This window comes from Homalodisca vitripennis, chromosome 4 (genome assembly GCF_021130785.1).
Source record: "Homalodisca vitripennis isolate AUS2020 chromosome 4, UT_GWSS_2.1, whole genome shotgun sequence".
Classification (NCBI taxonomy): domain Eukaryota; kingdom Metazoa; phylum Arthropoda; class Insecta; order Hemiptera; family Cicadellidae; genus Homalodisca; species Homalodisca vitripennis.
Genome location: NC_060210.1, coordinates 50,870,020 through 50,882,131, shown reverse-complemented (window position 1 = coordinate 50,882,131; position 12,112 = coordinate 50,870,020). Strand labels below are relative to the sequence as shown.

Genomic DNA, 12,112 nt, shown 5'->3' with positions numbered 1-12,112 from the left:
AATGTTTAAAGGCGATAAAATATAAATTGATTGGTAATTTATATGTTAAGATTTTGAAATTTAAAACTTTTCTTTAAACAAAGATATTTACCCAGGATATTTAAACAAACATAATATCAACTGACATGTTCAACACACAAATAACTCCAACATACTTTTCAAATGAATGAATGGTCTAAACTTAACCCTTCACAGATAACTCACTGATATAGGGCAAACACAAATGTAATTTGAATTGTAATCAAGTCATAAAGATTCTAAACCCGGTATATAAAGTTTAACATAGCTAATACTTATAACGAGTGCCTGTCTGGGACTAGAGCCCTCGAAAGTTTGAGAACAGTATTTACTAAGTATCAGACGGATTCTCCAAACAAATTAAATTATAACAATTTTGCAAGCTTTAAAAAATGCATAGAAATGCAAAAATGTTTTTCCACTCAATAATAATAGAAAATTAAATTTAGGTGCCAATAGTCTTAAATAATCCTTTTTTGTTTCCACAAACTGCGTAATATTTGGCGCTGCTGAGAAAATGTTTACAAATGAAATTACATTTCACTATAACACCTGTTTGTGTGTAAAAACCGGATAAAATTTTATTTTTTAAGGTACAGTATGGTATACCATAAAAAGTTCAAACTTAAGAGCCTCTACGTAAACTTAGACGGTAAGAAATTATTCAGGTGATAGTCTAGTACTGGATGATAGTCTCATGTTATCACGACGCGACGTGTTAGTTGCTACAAAAAGTAAGTAGAATCTCCTAAGTATCTTTTCAGCTAATAGTGAAACTGGTATTAAGAAGAATTTAGGTTTTTAAGCTATAAAAGCCTTTTGGTCAAAAAGTTAAAAAAATACTTTCAGTTTTTAAAATATATTTGATGCAACAAAAAGTTTGAATTATACTTTATATTCAATTTGTATCGGTTAATTTACAACTTCTCAAATAAAATATAGATAAATTGGTACAGCGATATTGAAAGACCTTCCAGAATACAACGAAAGAGTTATACTACAGACGGCTAGATGTACGGGTAGACTATCCATTTTGACTTCAAAATCAATTCAAATTGACTTCAAGTTTCTATTCCGGACCAACCTTTAAGTCTCTTGGACCTTTCTACAAAAAGGTATCGCACAAACGAACGGACATACAGACCGACGCACTTCACTCACACCGATAGGTCCCAAAATCAATAGAGTCCATCTTCCGAAGAATATAAAGCTATGTACGAAGTTTCATGTCTCTAGGACCATTCCTCTCAAGAGATATTGCAGAGACGGTCGAATAGACGTAGGGACAAGTGATTTTAATAAGATTCTACAATATCGTTAACAAGTGTATAAGCTATCATCCCACCTGCAATCATTGATGTATTCTCATTGAATACAATTTTACCTAATTATGGAATCCTGCTTTCTTGCAAAATTTTCGTTGTCTGACAAAACTATTGTTGAAGGGAAACCTACAAAACGCAATACGAACACAGAAACCATCAACCAGGGCGAATTATAAACGATACAACTGCAAAAGAAAATTTGGTGCATAACAAATCAGTTGTCCACCCACGCACAACCGCGAAGACAATGATCTACTTTCTCAGCTGGGGGCTCCTACCACCGTGCCGGTGCCGGTCACCTTACATAAATAATGAGCCTGATACATATAATCAAGGGACCATTGCATTCTGACCGCAGCACAGAGGCGGCACAGAATCGTATGAAGATTAAAGCAGTTTCTCTGCGGACTGGCATGAGTTTGGGAAGCTTTCTAATCTCTACCGAGCGTTCGGTATTCATTAGTGTAAATATATGTGGTTTCAGTTATTCAAATAAAGAAACGTTTACCGCCAGTATGTGACTGTCGCAGAATATGTAAAGTTGATTTTATAAGAATATCGTTTAGTCTTATAAAACATAAAAAGGCAATAATAGGCCTAATCCTAATTCTTCAGTTTACACTGGTGGTATCACGACTATCATCGAAATTTTCCTGTTGACAGTCAATAAATTACTACCACAATATAGATCTTGACTTATTTTGGTCTCACTGTGGAGAGCTAACTTTAGCCAAGTACTGTTGGATAAAAAACACGACAGATAGTTCTCCTCTACAGCAATGATAAAATATGTCAATATTTGAATAATATTAGGAATTTCTGACGCACTTTGGACCGGAAAACTATGGTAAGATAGGTGATGATTAGATGTATTAATAAATTTGCTTTATAACATTTTTAAACTCGTCATTGCAGTTTCGTGTAGTGTTAAGGTATATTTGTATTTTAAATCCTGACTCTCAGCTGAGCAACTATTGCATTCTTACGAACTCTCAGGTTAAAAATGTAACTAGAGAGATAGCTACAGGACCGTTTTATTTTCTATTCCGTCATCCCAATAGTATTACTGACGTTAAAAATTCTGATTAAAACAATGAAAGTATGATCACTATTACGAACCTGGAACATCAGAATCAGAAGTCTTATCTAATTTCCCGAATCACGTAACGCGGAGAAGTGCCTCGCGGATATAATAACACGGTGAAGAGAGCAGTTATAATACTCCTGTGTGACCCGCCATTAAAGTTTTCGTCAGATCTGACGGTGGATAGTCCACCCGACATTTAACCATGGTTCACCTTTCGTCCAGTACCACTACTCTGGACTGTAATCTCGTAAACAAGCTAAATAAATCGTTCCTTGTGAAATTTATTTATTTTCTTAGCATTTAAATTACTTGTTAAGTCGTAAAAATTCTACGGTTTATTGCAAAAAATAATTAGTTACTATTAACAATTTTAAAATATACCGGTAATCAAAATTTAATGATTTCACTTTAGTTTTTGATATATCAAGTGCAAGAATAAAAGATTTTCAGTTTAGGTATGATACCATATGTGGAGGAGGGAGTGCGTGGTACCTAATGTTCCCATGTAGAATTAATTTTGTGTGTTAGTGTAGTCATAATTTTGGTATATCAATGATTCCATCTCACATAGACTCTTAAAATGCCTTAAAATGTAAGCTTGAATACTAAGATGTCTTAGAAGGCTTATTGTGACCCTACACTGATGACCTTAACTAATTAGCATATAATTGTCGTGCGTACTTTTAAAATAATTAGATTTATTTTGCCTACTTCAAACAAAGCAGTAAAACAAAGGAGTCGTGTAACCGGCTTCTCTGACGCAGCATACAAAGTATCAAGGCTATAGCTCATTTCATTGCGATACTCGTCTTACTATGTCTCATGTTAAAATATAAGTCTATTGATCACTTTGTTTTGGAGACATTGTGTGGACAGACAGCCAGACAGATTTAAGGAAATGTCCAGTCCTTTGAGTGATAAGCTTCACTAACGCTTAGCCAATGATACTTGAACATATCTTAGAATTACACACACACGCACACACACACACACACACACACACACACACACACACACACACACACACACACACACACACACACACACACACGCGCGCGCGCGCGCGCGCGCGCATAATAATGTGTTAAGGTTTTTAATCTTGGGTAACTGCCTCTTGTGACTGCCAAATAAAAAATGAAGAATTAATGCCAACTTGCCTCCCGCACGCGCCTTCTCGGGTGCATTGGGAGTGTTTTTGTGAAAGCTGCATAATGTATGAATTGATTAAAGTAATGTACTAATTTGTTTACAGTATCTGCAAGAAATTGTATAATAATGCATGTATTATTATAATATTTTTTTTCTGAATAAAGATGTTTGAACTTGAACTTGAACACACACACACACACACACACACACACACACACACACACACACACACACACACACACACACACACACACACACACACACACACACACACACACACACTGCATTCACACCTACATGATGTTCGCGCGCGCGTAGTATGAACAGCACTGCATACAAGAAATGATGGTTTATTTTGTGTCCAGCATTTTACGTTATGCAACGTCACAATAAGTAATGACGCATTTCAACAATGTAACTTGTTTCACCACTCTACATTCGGATGTAAATTGTCTCTTAATGAGGTCCCTTGATAGAAGTTCACTTCATCACCTTGGACCTCATTGAGGACAGCAGTGGGCAGACAAGTACAGCACATCTGCTCCCACACACCGGTCACAATGGACATCGCAACGTCGGCAAAACAAAACAATATAAGTTCACAACCTGCAAGTCATATTCTGGAATTACAACTGGACTGCGTGGATAACACGCGGTTGTGTGTTTCAGTTAAATAGCTGCAAAGTGTTCTAGTTTATCCATAGATTAATCAATTTACAATTCTACTAAATTTTAAGTATTTGATCAGTCGGAAAAAGGTAGAATATGGCGCAGTTTACTATATTAAGGAGATATAATTATTAAACTATAACATATAAAACTATAACAGTGCAATCAATTTGAAACCATACAGTAATTGTAAATAAAATGAAATAGTTTTAAGTTTTGCTTATTTATACAGTGTGATAATAGAGAAAATCTGTTTTGCGAACGCAAAATATACATGTAATCCCTATTTCATAATAAGTTTCTTTCTAATATTTCATAAATTAAGACAGTTATTGTGTTTGTAATGTTATGTTTCCCATATTTAAACCATAGGTCACATGGAAACAGTTTTCAGTAGCAGTAGTATACAATAGCTAAAATAACATCTTATAATTATTTCCATTTATATCAGTCCCTTTGTATTCACAGCATATGTCAAAGTATAGCCTTTGTATAATACATAAATAAAAACAAACTTTCTTTATTCTTGAGAAGTACACAATTCACGTTGGTAGGCCTACGTCTATCACTTGACAACTACACATGAAACCAAACACTGACGTACGTCTTACTGGTGGACGGAGGATATCGCCAATCTACGGAGAGTTTGTTTGAGGCTTAGACGGAAGGTCACCCGGGGAAGAAGGAGGAGGGGTCTGGTTCCCGAAGCTCTAATGCAAGAGTACAGGGATGCCCGTAGGGGTCTCAGGCAGGCGATCACGGTGAGCAAGGCCTCCAGGTGGAAGGAACTCAAGGACGATCTAAACGCCGATCCTTGGGGATTGGGCTACCAAATCGTCATGCGACGGCTAGGTGCCCAATCTGCTAGCCCTAACATGAGCGCAGCCCAACTGGAGGTAATAGTTGATGCTCTGTTTCCGTCTCATCAGATTAGACCGGAGGAGCATATCGCAGTTCGTCCCGAGGAGGTACCCCCGTTCAGTGAACCAGAGCTGAAAAGCGCTATCGCTTCGATGCGCTGTAGGAAGGCTCCCGGGCCCGATGGAATCCCAGCGGAAGTGCTTAGAGTAGTGGCTAGTGGTTCACCGCAGCTGCTGCTTAATATGTATAACCGCTGCCTGCTGGAAGGCGTGTTCCCTCCTCGTTGGAAGATCCAGCGCCTAGTGTTTGTCAGCAAGGGAAAAGGAGACCCCACAAGCCCGTCCGCATACAGACCCCTCTGCATGCTGGACACAGCGGGGAAACTCCTCGAGCGTTTGATCAAACCTAGGCTGATCCAGGCTGTTGAAGCGGCAGGAGGACTTTCTGACCGCCAGTTCGGTTTCCGCGCGGGTCGTTCTACGATTGGTGCTGTCGGCGAGGTTGTCAGAGCGTTCGAGTCAGTACAGCAGGAAGACCACAGGTACCGCAAACTGGTAATGCTGGTAACACTGGACGTAAGGAACGCCTTTAACTCGGCCAGTTGGGCTGACATGCTCGGTGCCCTACAGTCCACGTTTTTGATTCCACCGTATCTCTTGAGGCTGCTAAATAACTACCTTAGGGATCGGAAACTGGTCTTTGGAACGTTGGACGGACCTCGTAGTAGGGAAGTGACGGCAGGTGCTGCCCAAGGCTCGATTCTTGGCCCAGACCTGTGGAACATCATGTACGACGGGGTTCTTCGTATGGAGATGCCGCACGAGACCTTCCTCGTTGGTTATGCAGATGACATTGCCGTAGTCATAACCGCGAGAGAGTTGGATGAGGCCCAGAGATTGCTAAGTCTAGCTCTGAGGCGAATACTTTGTTGGATGGATGAGCATGGATTGTCTTTGGCCACCGAGAAGAAAGAGATCGTGCTTCTCACCAGGAGGAGGATAGATCCCGTCGTGCAGCTAAACGTCAACACGGAGCTCATCGATACCAAACGCTGCGTCCAAGTATCTAGGTGTGAGAATGGATTCCCGTATGACATTCTGGGACCACATCGCCTGTGCGGCCGAGAAAGCTGAAAAGATTGTGGCCAATCTGAGTAGGCTCATGACCAACGTCGGTGGACCCGCAGAGACTAAGCGCCGAGTCCTCATGTCCGTGACGAACTCGGTTATCCTCTACGGTTGCGAGATATGGGCGGATGCCTTGCGGCAGAAGCGTTACAGGAAGAAGGTTGTGGCGGTGTGCAGAGGAGAGGAGCTCTCCGGAATTTCATCTGCCTATCGTACCGTTTCGGAGCCGGCCGTCCTTGTGATTGCGGGGGTAATTCCCATCGATCTTCTTGCTCTTGAGCGGAAGCGTGTATACGATGGGAATGGCACTGTCAGCCGTGCTACTGCCCGTTCGCACACAATGGGATGAGTGGCAAACTCGATGGGAGACGGAGAGTCGAGGACGTTGGTCTTTTAGGCTCATAGGTGATCTGAGGTGATGGACCGAAAGAGAGCATGGAGAGGTAGACTTCTACCTTACCCAGCTTCTCACTGGGCACGGTTGTTTCGGCTTCTACCTTAACAGAATGGGGAAGATCCCGAGTCCGGAATGCCAGTACGGGGATTCGGATGCGGACGATGCCTTGCACACCTTCTTCATATGTAGAAGGTGGGAAACGGAGAGAAGGGAGCTGGAGGCAGCTATCGGACTCGCCGGAGACTCTTATATAAGAGATGTTGTCAGTCCCGAATCGTGGAACGCTGTCGCTGCGTTCTGCAAGAGGGTGCTAAGGCAAAAAAGAAAGAGAGCAGCTATAAAGCACCAGAATAGCTCATGCTGGTGGATTTTAGAATGAAGTAATGGCCATTGGGGCGAACGATGGCACCCTCTTGAAGTAGTTGCAGAGATGCGTTCCCGAGAGGGTTTCCAATGCCTGGACCGGTAGGTTTTTAGTGGGTGAGAGTCCCACACACCAGGGCGAACACCTGTCCCTGACGGTGCATAATGAATTTTCATACTTATCGTAAAAAAAAATTTAAAAAAAAAAAAAAAAAAAAAAAAAAAAACACTGACGTATGTACTGCTGAAAAACTTATGATAATGACAGGGTAGCCAAATTTATACCTTCGGTCTCTGTACCGTTAATTTGTGTACCAGTACATTACATTAAATGCAGTGTTGAACTGGTTTAGTACAACTCTGATGTTTCTGGAAACTATCGGAATTGTTATACACTTGGTATCATATTTTAATGACATTTTGTAACGTTTTTAAAATCTAAATCTAAATTGTTGTGTAGTAAAATCTCTGATTTTTCGTGAAATTCGATGTCTAAGATTTTAAAGCCACCATTGTTTTTAAAAGGTTAGGTATAAAATGTTTACGTTTTCAAAACTTAAAAAAACTGGTACCTGGTGTACCAAATTGTAACCCTTTGTTCAAAATCATTTGAATAATTAATATAATTTTTAAATAACACATACGGACAGGGAGACAATGATAAGGTTAGCATTTTAAGTACAAGTTCCGTTGCCATAAAAGTTTTGGAATCTGAAGGTCACAATCGTCGAGGATTCCCACATCTTTAGGGATATGATAACATAAGAGTGATTGCAACCGGTACATATACGTATAGCTATTTGGTGACGTAGGTGTTTAGGTGTAAAACGCTTTTGGTAATCTGAAGGTCACAACCGTCGAGGATTCCCACATCTTTTAGGGATATGATAACATAAGAGTGATTGCAACCGGTACATATACGTATAGCTATTTGGTGACGTAGGTGTTTAGGTGTAAAACGCTTTTGGTAATCTGAAGGTCACAACCGTCGAGGATTCCCACATCTTTAGGGATATGATAACATAAGAGTGATTGCAACCGGTACATATACGTATAGCTATTTGGTGACGTAGGTGTTTAGGTGTAAAACGCTTTTGGTAATCTGAAGGTCACAACCGTCGAGGATTCCCACATCTTTAGGGATATATGATAACATAAGAGTGATTGCAACCGGTACATATACGTATAGCTATTTGGTGACGTAGGTGTTTAGGTGTAAAACGCTTTTGGTAATCTGAAGGTCACAACCGTCGAGGATTCCCACATCTTTAGGGATATGATAACATAAGAGTGATTGCAACCGGTACATATACGTATAGCTATTTGGTGACGTAGGTGTTTAGGTGTTAAAACGCTTTTGTTAATCTATGTATGAAATATAATTAAGGTACATGGTTTAATAAAAACTTTTGAATAAAAACATAACACACCTATTTGGCAAAATGTCGGTATACAAAACTAAATGGAAATGTGTTTTCTATGGAAAACCAGTAACCGCGATGATATTCGTTTTAATCTTTCCTTATACTTTAATGATAGTAACAAACACCAGTTTAACCCATATGAACCCAAGACCCAGAGGTCTTTAAAAGCCGCATCTACTTTCTGAAGTCGGGACAGCAGGCCACAATAATGGAATAGGGTCACGTATGAGTTACGTAAGAGAATCCAATATTTACAATGTACGTTTGGCTCACATGGTTCATTGCTAGCGATCACATATCATTATATCGAGGACACTGAGAGTTAATGAGCGAGGTGTCATATATTGCAGTGAACTGGCTATACTCAAGGTTCATGACTTAGACTAGAAGAGTAGGTTCAGTACAGAAGACGAGTGACTTAATGAGACTGCACAAAATTTATAGAACGTGCGATTAAGTTTAGTTCAGGGCGATATTTAAACAACTATAATTGAACATAGTGAGGAGGAAAATACCATTTTTTCTCTAACAAAAGGGTTACATAAAGCCCTTATTAAATTTTGCCCCCTTTTAAATATAGTTCTTCAGAACTAATAAAAGATTAGGTTAGAGTGTACATATTTTACAGCACAACCACTCTTACCAAGAAGCTTATACAGAGATAATTAAAATCTTCTGTAACAAATACAGTTTTTATAAAGTGTATTTAACTAAAACAAAATTAATTCAAAAACATTAACAAAATATTAAAGTTCAAACAGCAAATCAAGACAAAAGCTAAATCTTTATGTCTACTCTCAAATCAAGAAGTACAGATATCCGAGTTTGAAAGTTGACTACAAGCTAATAAATAGAGCTACAGTAACTGGAGCTATATTACAATTTATCTTATTTATTTATGCATTTCTACACATCAAACTGCTTACTAACAATAGCTTCCAGTCTTTATATCGATAGTAACGAAAAATACCGGTGTTTGGCTATTTTCCACCAACCAAATTCGAAAATGTATAACTAAAAAACTTGTGATCCGATTAAAACTTAATGTTTATACAAGATAGATACACGTGTACTGTAATTTTGATTGTGCTATGTAAATTGAAGAATAGTATAAACAAGTTGTTATTAAATTACCATCTTAACTTTTATTCTTGACCGTATGGTACAAAAAAATTCGGCATTGTCACATTATGGAGCGTAGTCATTATCTTGAGCGTTTAATTTTGTAAATTACTAATTAAAACGTTTAATTTTTGATACGTATTCAATTGAAGAAATTTTGTTTCAGTTTACCGCAACCACTCGTTTTAAAGCGCAAATCGCCAGACTCCCCACAGCGGCATTACCTCGTAGTGATGAATGAATGACGACAAACACAGTACAGAACTGTTCAGAGCTTTGCAACTTACTACTGTGACAACTAATCACGTCGGGACTACTGTTAAAGGTACTTTTTGTACCGGTTACTCGTCTGTACAAATAGTACAAGTTACTACAAAACCGAAAGTACCGAGTACAGGTTACAGTTTCGGATACGTTTACGATACAGATACTTTACTCGGTTAACGCCGTTCGTGGTACAAAGTACTCCGACATGTTTACCACTTGTATTAACTGAAACTTATAACTGTACCATTTTAGGAGCACTCTGTAACGTCTAAATCAGCACGAGTACATTTTGTATTCATTTACTGAAGCACCGGGTACATGTAGAAACCAGTAGAGATAGTAAGAACTAACCTTACTTTTTGGTTGCTATGTGACAGGGAAATTAAAATATTTAGGGTTTGAAAGAATTTAGTTATTGTATGTATGTGCAGTACCGTGTATTTTATAAATGAAATCTTTAAAGATTTGAATTTATATTTTTGACTGTGATTTATTTCAAATTTGCAACGTAAATGTTATTGTTTAGTCAAAAATAAACTATTAGAGGATTATTTTGAAATTAAATGCTCAGGGGGGAGGGTGGGGGCAGGTCCCGTTCGTCCTCCCGTCGGTGCGCCCCTGCATGTATGTTAGAATTAAAATTAGTTTACAGACAATAATTACAATATGAATATTTAAATTATGTGAATTTCGCCAATATACAACCAAACAGAAAGAATCTAACCTAATATATATTTTTAGTCTGTAACAAAACTAGGTTTTACGCAACGCTACGCAACGATGAGTGCAAAGGGATATTTCCGTGGATATTTCTTGTAATACTTTTACACACAGTCATTACAGATAATTATGATTTTATAAAGTGGTCGTGAGTGTGATTTTACGTATTTATATATGTTTTGGCGTTTAAAATAGATTTATTCTTTAGTTAGTCATATTCTTTGTTTATCGCTTCTCAGGAAATTGCTTTATTCGACGGCAATATTCTTTAGCATTCAAAAGGCCGAAATTATTTGAAAAAACAAATAGCTTGTTTTCGTTTGGACTTTCGTAATATAACATTTAATCTTTTGATATACAATAGTTATATATTGCCTTTAGGTAATACAATAAGGAAAAACATGTAAAAGAAAATAAGAATAGATTTATATTTTTCAAATGCTTACTCACTTCAAACGTAATAGAACTTTTTAATGTTACATTTCAACAAAAGGTTTTCTTTCAAAAAATTATGTTTACTTTATAATATATTATGTACTAACCAGTCAAAACATAAAGTGGGGATAGGCAACAAGTAGAGCTTACAACTTTTAAATAGGTGTAAACATAAAAAAAATTCAACTTTACCGTGTTTATTCATTATCAGTGTGACTCATATATCATAATATTCTATACTTGTTATTTTATCTCTTTATGTATAAATTATGAACTTAATATGTTATGGCTTTTACGTTAATTATATACAAAGTAAATACAACACAATAAAACCTAACTCACCTCAAGTCATAGGTATTATCCAAAGTCGAACATAAACCCAAAGAGATGTAATGTCCGTGGAGTATAAAAGTCCTGACACGAATGTAAGAATCACTTAACCCAGTTACAAACGGCACTTATAACACTGTTCATCAAATATCCACTGTCTATCGATTCGTTTGAGACTGTCAGTCAGGTTGTTTACATGTGACTCGTAGCACGCCAAGCAGGCAAGGAATGGTGGCACGGACAGCACCTGACGTAGTGACGGGTGGACACGGACTGACCGACCAAGGGCCAGCACGCGAGCATGCTGCGCGGCGGAGCGAAGTACCCCACCCCCACCGACAACACAGCACCTGCCACCACGCTACCATGGTCTGCTGGCCACCCCCTGTGTGTCCATACTACGCCCTCAGGATCCATTTCCTTTCTGCCTTGTTGTCGAAAAGAGTTTTCATTGTTTTCTAGAATTAAATTTTGAACAGCAAAGAGTATGCCAGAAGGTATAAACATTGGAGGGAAAATACATGTGCTGGCATTTGCAGATGACGTTGTGGCAGGCAGACAAAGGATTATATCATGAAACTAATAGAGAGGTTTTTATCAGAAGCAGTAAGGATTATCTGATAATAAACTAGGCTCTCTGAAAATGACACTGGTTGTCTTAAATTGTAAGCTTCGGAAAGCGTATGATTTTAAATAATTTGGGACAACATTCAAGAGTAACAACGCAAAAGATAATAAATAATCCTTAGGATACCTGCAGCAGAGGGGGGTTCCTAGAGGCTTTAGGCCCTTTATAGTAAGCTGTTAACCAGTGGAAC

The 12,112-nt window shown here is 38.4% G+C and overlaps 1 protein-coding gene across 1 annotated transcript in view; it reads right to left on the bottom strand.

Moving 5' to 3' along the window:
• The window catches only part of LOC124359307 (protein dachsous-like), a 125,793-nt gene extending 114,234 nt beyond the window's left edge, over window positions 1–11,559 (bottom strand). Inside the window, exon 1 of the mRNA XM_046811936.1 lies at window positions 11,307–11,559. The gene's annotated coding sequence lies outside the window, so the exon portion shown is untranslated. The remainder of the gene's footprint in view (window positions 1–11,306) is intronic.
• Between the last annotated feature and the right edge of the window lie 553 nt (window positions 11,560–12,112).